The sequence below is a fragment of the Cherax quadricarinatus genome, chromosome 85 (assembly GCF_038502225.1).
Source record: "Cherax quadricarinatus isolate ZL_2023a chromosome 85, ASM3850222v1, whole genome shotgun sequence".
NCBI classification, from domain to species: Eukaryota; Metazoa; Arthropoda; class Malacostraca; order Decapoda; family Parastacidae; genus Cherax; species Cherax quadricarinatus.
In genome coordinates, this window is record NC_091376.1 from 19,298,900 (window position 1) to 19,313,682 (window position 14,783).

The window sequence follows — 14,783 nt, forward strand, 5'->3', positions numbered from 1 at the left end:
GGACTTGAGCTAAAGTTCGTCACGGTCACGCGAGCGGGAGATTCGTCTGTAAAAACTTGCATTTGTGGTCACAGTGGAAGGGGAATCTAATTCCTTGCTTCCTTTCCTCGATGTTCATGTCCACCGCTCAGATACAGGTTTTGCCTTTTCCGTGTACCGCAAGATTATGCACAGTGGCATGTATATTCACTACTCTTCTTATCATGCTTCCTCTGTCGAGAAAAGTGTTCTTATCTCCCTCTTTCTCGGTGCTCTTCACATTTCATAGACTCTGCCTTCTCACGTGCTAAACGGACTTTCTTCTCTCCCAAGCTCTCTACTCCTGGGAACTCTTCTGTCCTCTTCCTTCCCTGCATTTCCAATCTTTCTAATCTCAACAACTTTCTCCCTTCCTTAGACATGAAACTTACTTTTGGCCAGTCCAGCACTTATCGCACTAATCTCGTTCATACCTCTCCTCCCTCAACAGATGCTCCTGGTGTCTACTCTATGATACAGAGAAAAAAGAATTTTGCCAGGAATCGTTGTGTGACCGACCTTAAAGGAAGAACACAAGGAGAGGATATATATGTGGATACTTAAAAAGAATGTTATGATCGAGAAATGTTGATGTCTAGTCCATCATTTCAGTGACCACAGATGGAGCTCCAGTCATGGTTGGCCGAGAGAGGGAACTAGTCGCAAGATTAAAGGAAGATAAGCCCAACAAGATAACGTATCACTGAATTATCAAGCAGTCAGTACTGTGTACCAGTCTAAGAGATAAGTATGGTGACCTGATGGAGACTATCATGAAGCTAGTGAACTTCCTTCCATCAACATCAACACTACAACACCGTCTACTACGAAGCTTTTTAACTGAGGTCGATGCTATGACGATTTCCTTGTGCACAACAATGTGAACTGGTTGAGTGTGGGAAAGGTTTTGGAGCGACTTGGGGCAATCAGGAAAGAGTTGCAGACTTTCTTCAAGGATCAAAACAATGTGAAAGCAAAGACATTTTCTGATTTTTTGGAAGATGAAAAGAAAATGGAGAGTGCTGGATTTTTGGCAGACATAATGGCACATCCAAACGATCTTAACGTTAAACCGAAAAAAACACGGGGGTGCAAAAAAAAACACACCATCTTCAACGTGATCTTAACAATTCGAACTTTCCAGGAGGATTGGGAACTTTTCGCTATCGACGTTCAGAGCCAACGTTTACATTTCTCCAGATTTTGGAGCAACGTTGTGATGAAACAGATACTAAATGTGTCTTTTTCATCGAGAAGCTGATCAAAAATTTCAAGTTACTCTTTGATGACTTTGTTCTTGGAAAGCAATTGCTGGAGTTCGTTCAAAACCACTTTCTAGTGGCGGATATCACAGAATTCTCAGTCTAAGCAGAACGACCTTTCAAATGGGAAGATGCTGCAAAAATTCAAATGGAACTCATTGACTTATAAGAGACTGTGACATTGAGACAAGTATTCTGTGAGGCTGAGACAAGTACTTTGTGACGCTGAGACAAGTACTCTGTGATGCTAAGACAAGCACTCTATGACGCTGAGACAAGTACTCTGTGACGCTGAGACAAGTACACTGTGATTGTGCACAAGAAACATTTTGGTCAAGGCAAGGATCCCCTGTGAATTTTCAAACACTTCACAGATTAGCAGTCCAGATTCTCTCAATGTTTGGGTCCACTTACTGCTGCCAGTCTGCGTTCTCAACTGTGAACTTTGTGTAGAACAACTTCCACTCCTGTACGACCAGTGAGCACATCCACCACTGTATGACCAGTCAACACCACCAACCCTGTATGACCAGTGAGCACCTCCACCACTGTATGACCAGCCAAAACCACCACCCCTGTATGACCAGTGAGCACCTCCACCACTGCATGACCAGTCAACACCACCACCACTGTATGACCAGTCAACACCACAACCACTGAATGACCAGTCAACACCACCACCACTGTATGACCAGTCAACACCACAACCACTGAATGACCAGTCAACACCACAACCACTGTATGACCAGTCAACACCACCACCACTGAATGACCAGTCAACACCACAACCACTGAATGACCAGTCAACACCACCACCACTGTATGACCAGTCAACACCACAACCACTGAATGACCAGTCAACACCACCACCACTGTATGACCAGTCAACACCACCACCACTGAATGACCAGTCAACACCACAACCACTGAATGACCAGTCAACACCACCACCACTGTATGACCAGTCAACACCACAACCACTGAATGACCAGTCAACACCACCACCACTGTATGACCAGTCAACACCACCACCACTGTAAGAGCAGTCAACACCTCCACCACTGTATGACCAGTCAACACCACCACCACCACTGTATGACCAGTCAACACCTCCACCACCACTGTATGACCAGTCAACACCTCCACCACTGTATGACCAGTCAACACCTCCACCATTGTATGACCAGTCAACACCACCACCACCACTGTATGACCAGTCAACACCTCCACCACCACTGTATGACCAGTCAACACCTCCACCACTGTATGACCAGTCAACACCTCCACCACTGTATGACCAGTCAACACCACCACCACTGTATGACCAGTCAACACCACAACCACTGAATGACCAGTCAACACCACCACCACTGTATGACCAGTCAACACCACCACCACTGTAAGAGCAGTCAACACCTCCACCACTGTATGACCAGTCAACACCACCACCACCACTGTATGACCAGTCAACACCTCCACCACCACTGTATGACCAGTCAACACCTCCACCACTGTATGACCAGTCAACACCTCCACCACCACTGTATGACCAGTCAACACCTCCACCACTGTATGACCAGTCAACACCTCCACCATTGTATGACCAGTCAACACCACCACCACCACTGTATGACCAGTCAACACCTCCACCACCACTGTATGACCAGTCAACACCTCCACCACTGTATGACCAGTCAACACCTCCACCACTGTATGACCAGTGAGCACCTCCACCACTGTATGACCAGACAACACTACCACAACTGTATGACCAGTCAGCACCACCAGCACTGTATGACCAGTCAACACCACCACCACTGTATGACCAGTCAAAACCTTCACCACTGTATGACCAGTAAACACCTCCACCACTGTATGACCAGTCAACATCACCACCACTGTATGACCAGACAACACCTCCACCACTGTATGATCAGTCAACACCTCCACCACTGTATGACCAGTCAACACCACCACCACTGTATGACCAGTCAACACCTATACCACAGTATGACCAGTCAAAAACCACCACCACTGTATGCTAGTCAACGATTTCACCACTGTATGACCAGTCAGCACCACCACCAAAGTATGACCAGTCAACACCTCCACCACTGTATGACCAGTCAACACCTTCACCAATGTATGACCAGTCAACACCTCCACCACTGTATGACCAGTCAACACCTCCAACACTGTATGACCAGTCAACACTTCCACCACTGTATGACCAGTCAACACCTGCACCACTGCATGACCAGTCAACACCTTCACCGATGTATGACCAGTCAACACCTCCACCACTGTATGACCAGTCAACACCTCCACCACTGTATGACCAGTCAACACCTCCACCACTGTATCACCAGTCAACACCTTCACCAATGTATGACCAGTCAACACCTCCACCACTGTATGACCAGTCAACACCTCCACCACTGTATGACCAGTCAACACCTCCACCACTGTATCACCAGTCAACACCTCCACCACTGTATGACCAGTCAACACCTCCACCACTGTATGACCAGTCAACACCTCCACCACTGTATGACCAGTCAACACCACCAACACTGTATGACCAGTCAACACATCCACCACTGTATCACCAGTCAACACCACCAACACTGTATGACCAGTCAACACCTACACCACTGTATCACCAGTCAACACCTCCACCACTGTATGACCAGTCAAAACCTCCACAACTGTATGACGACCAGTCAACACCTCCACCACTGTATGACCAGTGAGAACCTCCACCACTGTATGACCAGTCAACACCTTCACCAATGTATGACCAGTCAACACCTCCACCACTGTATGACCAGTCAACACCTCCACCACTGTATGACCAGTCAACACTTCCACCACAGTATGACCAGTCAACACCTCCACCACTGCATGACCAGTCAACACCTTCACCAATGTATGACCAGTCAACACCTCCACCACTGTATGACCAGTCAACACCTCCACCACTGTATGACCAGTCAACACCTCCACCACTGTATCACCAGTCAACACCTTCACCAATGTATGACCAGTCAACACCTCCACCACTGTATGACCAGTCAACACCTCCACCACTGTATGACCAGTCAACACCTCCACCACTGTATCACCAGTCAACACCTCCACCACTGTATGACCAGTCAACACCTCCACCACTGTATGACCAGTCAACACCTCCACCACTGTATGACCAGTCAACACCACCAACACTGTATGACCAGTCAACACCTCCACCACTGTATCACCAGTCAACACCACCAACACTGTATGACCAGTCAACACCTACACCACTGTATCACCAGTCAACACCTCCACCACTGTATGACCAGTCAACACCTCCACAACTGTTTTACGACCAGTCAACACCTCCACCACTGTATGACCAGTGAGAACCTCCACCACTGTATGACCAGTCAATACCTCCACCACTGAATGACCAGTCAACACCACCAACACTGTATGACCAGTCAACACCTCCACCACTGTATCACCAGTCAACACCACCAACACTGTATGACCAGTCAACACCTCCACCACTGTATGACCAGTCAACACCTCCACCTCTGTACGATCAGTCAACACCACCACCACTGAATGACCAGTCAACACCACCACCACAGTATGACCAGTCAACACCACCACCACTGAATGACCAGTCAACACCTCCACCACTGTATGACCAGTCAACACCTCCACCACTGTATGACCAGTCAACACCACCACCACTGTATGATCAGTCAACACCTCCACCACTGCATGACCAGTCAACACCACCACCACTGTATGACCAGTCAACACCTCCACCACTGTATTACCAGTCAACACCACCACCTCTGTATGACCAGTCAACACCTCCACCACTGTATGACCAGTCAACACCTCCACCACTGTATGACCAGTGAGCACCTCTACCACAGTATGACCAGTCAACACCTCCAAAACTGTATGACCAGTCAACACCTCCACCACTGTATGACCAGTCAACACCACCACCACGGTATGACCAGTGAGCACCTCTAATACAGTATGACCAGTCAACACCTCCAAAACTGTATGACCAGTCAACACCTCCACCACTGTATGACCAGTCAACACCACCACCACTGTATGACCAGTCAACACCTCCACCACTGTATAACCAGTCAATACCTCCACCACTGTATGACCAGTCAACACCTCCACCACTGTATGACCAGTGAGCACCACCAGCACTGTATGACCAGTCAACACCTCCACCACTGTATCACCAGTCAACACTACCACAACTGTATGACCAGTCAGCACCACCAGCACTGTATGACCAGTCAACACCTCCACCACTGTATCACCAGTCAACACCTTCACCAATGTATGACCAGTCAACACCTCCACCACTGTATGACAAGTAAACACCTCCACCACTGTATGACCAGTCAACACCTCCACCACTGTATCACCAGTCAACACCTCCACCACTGTATGACCAGTCAACACCTCCACCACTGTATGACCAGTCAACACCTCCACCACTGTATGACCAGTCAACACCACCAACACTGTATGACCAGTCAACACCTCCACCACTGTTTCACCAGTCAACACCACCAACACTGTATGACCAGTCAACACCTCCACCACTGTATCACCAGTCAACACCTCCTCCACTGTATGACCAGTCAACACCTCCACAACTGTATGACGACCAGTCAACACCTCCACCACTGCATGACCAGTCAACACCACCACCACTGTATGACCAGTCAACACCACCACCAATGTATGACCAGTCAACACCTCCACCACTGCATGACCAGTCAACACCACCACCACTGTATGACCAGTCAGCACCACCACCATTGTAAGACCAGTCAACATCACCACAACTGTAAGACCAGTCAACACCACCACCACTGTATGACCAGTCAACACCACCATCACTGTATGACCAGTCAACACCACCACCACTGTATCACCAGTCAACACCACCACCACTGTAAGACCAGTCAACATCACCACAACTGTAAGACCAGTCAACACCACCACCACTGTATGACCAGTCAACACCACCACCACTGTATGACCAGTCAACACCACCACCTCTGTATGACCAGTCAACACCTCCACCACTGTAAGACCAGTCAACATCACCACAACTGTAAGACCAGTCAACACCACCACCACTGTAAGACCAGTCAACATCACCACAACTGTAAGACCAGTCAACACCACCACCACTGTATGACCAGTCAACACCAACACCACTGTATGACCAGTCAACACCACCACCTCTGTATGACCAGTCAAAACCTCCACCACTGTATGACCAGTCACCACCACCACCACTGTATGACCAGTCAACACCTCCAAAACTGTATGACCAGTCAACACCTCTGTTACAAAAAACGCGATTCTAAAAGCTTAGAGATCTCCAGTGAATACTAGAAAGGACTGCCCTTCTAGCATCCAGCCTGTTACTGGGTTTTCGTAACAAGTAGTCAGTATCCTTGTCCAATTATCCATTAGAAGTCATTAAGATTCAATAGTGCTTCAGGATTACAACTGGTAGGCTACTAACTAGAGAAATTAAAATTTAATAAATTTATTAAGTAGTAAATTGTCTAGAGGTATATTATCAAAGTAAATTAATTACAGCAATCAAATTAAAATCAATCTCTCGAGTTCAATATTATTGTGCTGAAAGCACATATCACATTTATAATTCTTAAGTACCGTCAGGTACATTAACATTTAATAAGATATTACAAATATGTACAAGTAAGTGTGAGTATGCGTGTAAGTGCTCTTAAGTAGTTAGCTATGTCTCAAGACTCGAATAAGACTTAAACAAGTGACTGACAAAGTCCTCAAATAAACTAACTTCTTGACCGACTGGCAACCCGAACAGTCTGCTTGAACAACAAAGAATGCTAAGACCAATAGCAATGCAATATCAATCGACTGCGACACAGAATCAGGAACTGGGAAATAATATAACGACACTAAGTAGGGACCATCTGCAGATCCTCCACAAAAGTTACAAAACTCCCATAATACTGAATCTACGTTCAGCATAGGAAAAACTGTGACTGTGACAATACACAGGAACCAGTACAAAATTAGGTCAGAAGCTATAGTTAAGGACCTGAGATGTTCAGAGTGTCTATGTGACACACAACCTCAGTACAACGTCGAAAATCACTAAGTCCATACAATGTTCTGAGAACAAAGTTCTACAGAACTAATAAGAATAATGAGACAGACAATCTGTCCAACCAGCAAGCGAGTCTCCAGCAGACTGTCAGAGAGACAATCCGTCCAACCAGCAAGCGAGTCTCCAGCAGACTGAATACTTCACACGAGGTGAGGACACCCCCCCCTCGATCACGTGATAGCTACGTGGACAACTGCAGCTCAGAAGCCGGCAGTATAACGAGCGACAAGCGATAATTACAGTAGTTTGACAATCAAGACTAACTGAGCACATTTTAAATACATCCTAACAACATAAGCTAAATAACAATATAACAGTCAAATAATAATATAAAGTCATACATTTACGATTTAGCTATTATCGCAAATATAAGCAATATAAAATTAAATGAAAAGATAATATACATTATATATACATAATCATTGTAACCCATTCAGGGGTTGCAACACCCCCCCCAACACGACAGAGGGTCGCACTAGGAGTTGCATTGTCTTTCACATTATTTCTGATTACTCATATCAATACAATTATCATTATCAATATTAACGAGTCTCTCTTGTGCCAAGCACCTCTACAATTTCACAGCGTCCGTCACTAGGATATGCCCCTAGGTACTAGGGCAGTACACAGTATCGTATCTGCATACTCGTGGTTATGTACATCAGTGTAGAGACAGGATAGCGCTGACAAGGAGGGCACGTTGAGGCTCGATCATAGTAGAAGAGACTGCATTCCACTCTTAAGTAGTGGTTGTGGAATGCTAGGCAGTATGAACATCTGAGTATGAAACAGCTTAAGGTGTGTAGTGAGGGGGGGGGGTCTGCGACAGGACAGTGTTGCGTCACACAGTACATCACCCACACCACACTACTCACTCAACACTCAGCTTGTTTCCTCCTCACACAACATTACTGTGAATATATAAATATAATAATTAGACATGACATGAGTATATATAGTTAATATGGGCTGGAGGGATTAAGTTACTTTACTGAATTTGACATAGCAAGTAACAAAAGGTATTTGGGCATAAAATTACGTTAATTTAATGTAATTGATAATTATTAAGGACGAGACAGAGCGTCAGCAATTACATTACAATGACCACTTATGTGTTTTATACTAATAGAATAAGGTTGGATTCTGAGAGCCCACCTCATGATCCTAGCATTTTTACTTTTCATAGTATTTATATAAGTGAGTGGATTGTGGTCAGAAAAAACGTTAATTTTAAATGGAGAAGTGCCCAAATACACGTCAAAATGTTCCAATGACACCACAAGAGCTAGAGCCTCTTTCTCAATAGTGGCATAATTTTTCTGGTGTCGTTTAAGCTTAGATGAATAGTAACATATAGGATGGAGAATATCAGTGGATGTTGACTGTTGGAGCAGCACAGCACCCACTGCATAGCCACTCGCATCTATATGTAAAAAGAAGGGTAGATTGAAATTAGGACTCTTCAACACAGGAGCAGAGGATAGCAAGCGCTTCAACCTTTTGAACGAGTCTGAACAATCTCTAGTCCAGGTGAACTGAACTTTACTACTAGTAAGCTCAGTGAGAGGAGCTGCAATCTGAGAAAAGTTTGGACAGAACCTGCGATAATATCCTGCCATACCCAGGAATCTCTGTACTCCTTTCCTATCCTGTGGCACTGGAAATTCAGAAATTGCACGAACCTTAGCCTCAATAGGAGCAACCTCACCTTGGCCGATACAAAAGCCTAGATAGGTAATCTTGGCTTGACCAAAACTACATTTGGCTAAGTTGACAGTGAAGTTGTAGTGCGCCAGTCTCTCAAACAATGCTCTGAGACGCGTCAAGTGCTGTTCCCACTCGTCACTGTACACCACTAAGTCGTCAAGATAGGCTTCTACTCCTTCTAAGTTGTGGGTCAACTCGTTCATTATACGTTGGAATGAAGAAGCCGCGTTACATAGGCCGAAGGGGGTGACGAGGTAGTTAAACAATCCATCTTGAACAGTAAAAGCAGATATTTCTTGAGCACATTCAGTAAGCGGGACTTGATAATAGCCTCGTAAGAGATCTAAACGGCTGACAAACTGGGCTCCTGACACACGATCAATAAGGTCGTCAATGCGAGGTAGAGGATAACCATCAGGCAAGGTGACAGAGTTCACTTTCCTGTAATCAGTGCACATCCTGAAACTACCGTCAGGTTTAGGCACTAAAATACAGGGAGATGCCCATGGACTTTTACTGCGCTCAATAAGTCCGTGAGATAACAGAAAATCAACCTCTTCTCTCAATGCTTTATGTTTTGTTGGACTCATCCTATATGGTGATTGCTTAATGGGTGATGCTCCCTGTACATCAACGTCATGTACACCCAGAGTACAACGTTTAGGAACATCACCGAACAATTCAGGGAAATGCAAAATCATGTTTTTAATATTACCAGCTTTATCAATTCCAAGGTTACTAAGAAAATCGTCTAGTGATTGTAGAGTCACTGAATTTTCTAAACGAACCTCTATACCTCTAGAGATGTCAGGTAGACTGACGTTTTCTTCCTCTGTTATAGGAAGAATAGAAGTAGTAGGTAGAGGACTAGCGTAGTATGCCTTAAGCTGGTTAACATGGTACACATGATTAGATTTCTTTTTCCCAGGCGTACGTACCAAATAATTTACGTCGCTAAGCTTTTTCACTACTTCCAGGGGACCATCATACCTGGCTTGTAGAGCATGACCTGGTACTAATTTCCGAGCCATCACCTTATCTCGTGCTTTAAAAGAACGAGAGACAGCACGCTTGTCATAATGTTGCTTCATTCTAGCTTGGGCTGAAACTAGGTTTTTCGAAGCTAGCTCTCTAGCGGCTGTCAAATGTTGCTGCATTAATGAAGGTGAAGTACTCAGTGATGGATTTGATTTTCCTGTCCACACGTCTTTCAACACTGCAAGAGGACCACGCACTTGGTGTCCGAATATTAATTCAAACGGACTAAATCCGAGACTTTCTTGCTCACTTTCTCTCATAGCGAACAGAAGAAAAGGTATACCCTCATCCCAGTCTCTAGAAAAATGTTCACAATAAGCTCTCATCATGGATTTCAGTGTCTGATGAAATCTCTCTAGAGCCCCTTGTGACTGTGGATGATAACTGGTTGAAAGTACAGACTTTATTCCTAGGTGGGATAATGCTTCTCGAAAGATCTTAGAAGTGAAGTTAGATCCCTGATCTGATTGTATCTCTCGTGGCAATCCAACCTGAGAGAAAAATTTCATCAGCGCTCTCACAATAGCACGAGCATTAATTTTTCTCATAGGAATAGCTTCGGGATAGCGTGTTGCAGCGTCCATAATAGTAAATAGGTATTGGTTTCCTAGTTTGGTTCTAGGCAAAGGACCAACACAATCAATAATAAGACGTGAGAATGGTTCACCATGCACGGTGATAGGAATGAGAGGCGCAGGTGGAGGTGTGTGCGCTGGCTTGCCTGTCACTTGACACACGTGGCAACGTCGCACATGATCAGCTACTGTTTCCTTCATCTTTGGCCAAGTAAAATGTTTTGCCAGTTTACCGAGTGTCTTCTTGACACCCAAATGTCCTCCTATGGGACTATTGTGAGCAAAATCAATGGCTTGTTCACGAAATGTAACTGGTAACACAGCGAGATGCTTGACTGTCGTGGAAACACTATCAGCTGACAACTTACATGTGTTTTTCTCCATCAGTATACCGTTACTATAATAGTAACAATTATCGAGATCCTTTGCTTCACTCTCAGTAACTGCTATATCTCTCAGTCTTTCCAGTGACTGATCAACAAACTGATCCTTGATTAAATCATCATGAGTTAGAAATTTAACGTCAGTTGTGTCCTGACTAGGTTGATGACCGGGGGGAGTCAGTGTTAATGATCCAGGGCGCAGAGTCACTAAACAACATATTCAACCTCAAATCATTGTCATCCACTAACTCAACAGGAGACAAGGATGGTTGTTGAATCATTGACATAGCTCTAGTAATTGCGCTGAGAGGAAATAAAACAGGTTTCTCTCTACAAGCTTCAATGGCATAATTATCATCAGTGGTATTATCAATCACAAGTGGTTCTTTACATATACCAGCATGAAGGATATCGTTCCCAATTAACAAGTCCACTGACCTGATGGGAAATACACCACTGGATATACCCACTGAAATATAACCAGTATAATAGCTTGTTTCAATATAAACTTTGTGCAGAGGCACTTTTATAACAGCCCCTCCATAGGCTTCTAACAATACATCTATCTTGCAATAGGTATCGTCAGTTATGGGCAGTACATCTTCTCTTAATAACGTGAGATAACTGCCAGTGTCTCTGAAAGAAATGATCTCAGTTAGATGTGATTCGTCAAATCCTACTTTATCTCTCGAAAAGTAAGGACTCATCGCTGAACGAATCTTTTCGTCAGATACACTTTCTGACGCTAGTCATCTATCCTGAGTAACATTATCTAAAACAGTAGGATAAGAGGAATTGCTAGGATTTTGGTGTCTTTGTTGCACGGAAGAGGATACGACTTGAGTGGGGGCGCCAGCCGCACGACTGTATCTCGTATCTCTTTCTAACTTATAGCAATACTCTCTAGTATGTCCTTTCCTGTTACAATAGGTACATTTAACTTTCTTCTTCTCGATACCAGATTTCTGTCTAGCCACAGAGACAGATTCAGGATTGTGAGTTTTCCTGGTAAAGGTACGAGAAGTTACAGTAGCAGGTACATCAGGCCGGCAATGAGCAACTGATTTAGGTTGCCAACTTCTAGGACAATTTTTAGTTACCTTGTTTCTCTGTGTTTTAGTACGTACAAGTTTGTGAGAAATCTCATATTTGTCTGCTAATGCTGCAGTTTCCAGAATATCTGAGGTAGTATGATCGATCAGATATTCTTGTATGTCAGCAGACATACAGTTGTTAAACTCTTCGTGTAGTAACAACTGAACAAGGCTGTCGTAGTTGTTACACTTAGCAGCTCTAGTCCATCTCTCAAATGCAACTTTTTTCTCACGAGCAAACTCTACACAAGTTTGGTCTTTTCGTCGTTGTAACGTATGAAATGCTCTTTGATAACTTACAGGTAACAAGTTATATGTCTCTAGAATAGTTTGTTTGACAGAGTCATAACTAATGTACTTGGCAAATGGTAAGGCTGCAGAACACGTTTGAGCTCTTCCCGTCAACACTGTATGCAGCAATGTTGCCCAGTGCTTACGTGGCCAGTTCATGGCACGTGCCTGGTTCTCAAACACATCAAAATAGGTGTCTAAGTCACTTTCAAAAAACTTAGGAACCATGGATGCAGCTTTCTGCACATTAAATGTGTCCTGTGATCTATCAGTCTGTTGTCTTAACAGACGAACATTTTCTCTTTGGAAATCTTCTTCGTTCAATCTCCTCTGTGCCTCAATTTGTGCAGTCTGCAACATAATGAGGCGTTCAAACCTCTCAAACTGTTCCTGAGAGATAGGACCAGTAGGTAATGGAGGAGTAGGGAAATTAACATGGTCTGGACGGTCCTTAGGTCGGACACTTCGTCCAGCCGTCTCTAGAGTGTCTAGATCTGGTCTAGGATAAGTAAATACAGGTGTAGTATACACTGTACTAGTATTAGGCTGTGTCATACTACCAGCTATACTCTGTACTATAGTGTCAGTGAAGGAAGGAGTGAGCGAGAACTGAGCTACACTAGGCTCAGACACTAGGCTCACTTCTGCTCTAGTTGCTCTTTCTTCAACTTCAAATAAAGCCATACTTCCTAATTGTGACACTAGGCTTTCTGAATCTGAATCATAATCAGACATCTCTGTACGAGCAGGAAACAATATATCTTTAATTAACGCTCTGACAGTTTCAGCGGTGTAATTCCTGTTATACGTCACACCGAGATACTTGGCTACTTGCCAACACGTCTGAAGTTTTAATGTACTTAACTCAGACAAAGTCAGAGTATCAATTAACTGTTTCACATTGGCATACATCACGAAAATAATTGTACTACGAGAGAGTGATTATGGGAAACTATAATCCTAATAGGAATTTTAGTGTTAGTTGTCTTAGAATTATTACTCAAACAGTATTTCCATCTCCTTGGATCAAGAGACTCAGTCAGGTACATACATCCACATGGTATGTTGTACAAGACTAAACTCAAAGTCTTCAGATTAGGAAAGTACTCAAAGTGTTTGACCATAGAAGTACTAGTTTGTCAAACTGGACAATTTCTCCAACACCTTGGATCAAGAGCCTCCCGGACAGTTTCTCCAACACCTTGGATCAAGAGCTCCCGGACAGGCCCCCATTTGTTACAAAAAACGCGATTCTAAAAGCTTAGAGATCTCCAGTGAATACTAGAAAGGACTGCCCTTCTAGCATCCAGCCAGTTACTGGGTTTTCGTAACAAGTAGTCAGTATCCTTGTCCAATTATCCATTAGAAGTCATTAAGATTCAATAGTGCTTCAGGATTACAACTGGTAGGCTACTAACTAGAGAAATTAAAATTTAATAAATTTATTAAGTAGTAAATTGTCTAGAGGTATATTATCAAAGTAAATTAATTACAGCAATCAAATTAAAATCAATCTCTCGAGTTCAATATTATTGTGCTGAAAGCACATATCACATTTATAATTCTTAAGTACCGTCAGGTACATTAACATTTAATAAGATATTACAAATATGTACAAGTAAGTGTGAGTATGCGTGTAAGTGCTCTTAAGTAGTTAGCTATGTCTCAAGACTCGAATAAGACTTAAACAAGTGACTGACAAAGTCCTCAAATAAACTAACTTCTTGACCGACTGGCAACCCGAACAGTCTGCTTGAACAACAAAGAATGCTAAGACCAATAGCAATGCAATATCAATCGACTGCGACACAGAATCAGGAACTGGGAAATAATATAACGACACTAAGTAGGGACCATCTGCAGATCCTCCACAAAAGTTACAAAACTCCCATAATACTGAATCTACGTTCAGCATAGGAAAAACTGTGACTGTGACAATACACAGGAACCAGTACAAAATTAGGTCAGAAGCTATAGTTAAGGACCTGAGATGTTCAGAGTGTCTATGTGACACACAACCTCAGTACAACGTCGAAAATCACTAAGTCCATACAATGTTCTGAGAACAAAGTTCTACAGAACTAATAAGAATAATGAGACAGACAATCTGTCCAACCAGCAAGCGAGTCTCCAGCAGACTGTCAGAGAGACAATCCGTCCAACCAGCAAGCGAGTCTCCAGCAGACTGAATACTTCACACGAGGTGAGGA